At 30.9% G+C, this 1,709-nt stretch overlaps 1 non-coding gene across 1 annotated transcript; it reads left to right on the forward strand.

Moving 5' to 3' along the window:
• The first annotated feature begins 865 nt into the window (after positions 1-865).
• On the forward strand, positions 866-936 carry TRNAG-CCC. Its single transcript has one exon. It is a non-coding gene; the product is annotated as a tRNA-Gly (tRNA).
• The last annotated feature ends 773 nt before the right edge of the window (positions 937-1,709 follow it).

Below are 1,709 nucleotides of genomic sequence, written 5' to 3' on the forward strand. Positions count from 1 at the left end.
TATATATATATATTTCCATAATATTTTATTACTTTGTCATACATTTCAATACAAATATTTTTTTTACTTCTGAACTTATTAATAAATCAAAATCTCGTGATTTTATATCATGTAAATGTGATACAAATATCACATGTTAACTTTTAAGTCAATTGTAATTAGGTTCAAAAGTCCTCACTTTGTATCTTTTCGTGTAATTTTTACATTTCTTAGATAACGAGTGGCATCAAAGCATGGCTTCTTTTTGTAACAGCGTGGAAGTTTCATCTGGAAAAGGAACTTTTATGGAAGTTCTTTCTCAAGTACGGTAACTTTTCACCATTTCAGATTGCAACTCGGCTTCTCCTACAATGAACACAATTTTTAAAAGAAATTTAATGAATTTCGTCATTATTTCAAATGAAGCTTATATTAAATGATAAAAAGATTACATTTCCAAGGAATTTATAATTCTTTGGATAACATCGTCACGTTTTAGTTTTATTGTTCTATAAATAGCGACCCTTTTTCTAATTAGGGCTTGTTGAACATAACTAATCGGAAGTATCCAACTAGATGTCTTGATTTTGATTGTGAGACGATTTAAAATGCACCATTATTGGGGTTTGGATGCAACATAAAAAACTTAAGTTAAGCTATAGATTGAAGTAGATTGAAGCACTAGTGTGTGCATATTTATCAATTTAAACTTAATAATTAAAAGCCACAATTAGCATAATAATTTTTTTTTACTTTTAATCCAAGACTATTATCATTTTTTGATGGATTCTAATGTCATTTCCCTTAAAAATAGAATATTTTGCATTAATCATCATTTTCTTTCCAATAAATATCAAATTACATTGGGAAACGCTTACAATATGAGGCGCATCTGGTGTAGTGGTATCATAGTACCCTCCCACGGTACTGACCGGGGTTCGATTCCCCGGATGCGCAGTTTTTCTGTATATCGTATATTAGGTAATTTTTTTAACTTGCGTAGAATTTTTTAAATCCGGTAAATTTAAATTTAGTAAATCACGTTAAATTCAAATTTTGTGTTTGATATTATTTCCCTTAAATCCAGCTGAATTGGTGATTTGTGTTCGGCATTGCTGACAGGATTTGACACACAGAATTTGAAATTTTGACCGTTGGAAGAAGATGTGGCCAGGAACAGAATTTATATCTTTTTTCATGATGAGCAGTGGATATTAAAATAACACTGAAAATGGCAGGGATGCCAAACCGCCGTTTGAAAAAAAAACTAATGATCACTTGGATATACTCCTTCACAATGGGGGCGATAAGCATCAAACAATAAGAAGACTGTTCTGTCTTTCTTTTTTTTTTTTTTTTTTGGTTTCATTCAAACATTATGGGCTGTCACAAATATAATGAAATAGTATATCTTCATTTGTAATAAGATGAAGGGATTTTTACCTACATAACACTTAAAACATGCCTATTTACCTATTAAACATCTAAACTTTCCTATTTACTGAACTATCATTCTAAACCTAATTTCTCATCTATTTTTCAGAAAAAAAATATTATGTCAGGAGTCCTGATTCAAAAATGCATCAAGACTCAAATTACTGTCTGCCACTTGTATAGTTCGGGCCCGCCGTGTATTAAATTATTTAATTTTTTTACTGAAATGGTCTGGGTTGTACAGCTCACGAATCGCTATCCCCTAGATGACACTTCTTACTCCACCTCGACAGCTT

Source organism: Phalaenopsis equestris, unplaced genomic scaffold, assembly GCF_001263595.1.
Source record: "Phalaenopsis equestris unplaced genomic scaffold, ASM126359v1 Scaffold232239, whole genome shotgun sequence".
Classification (NCBI taxonomy): domain Eukaryota; kingdom Viridiplantae; phylum Streptophyta; class Magnoliopsida; order Asparagales; family Orchidaceae; genus Phalaenopsis; species Phalaenopsis equestris.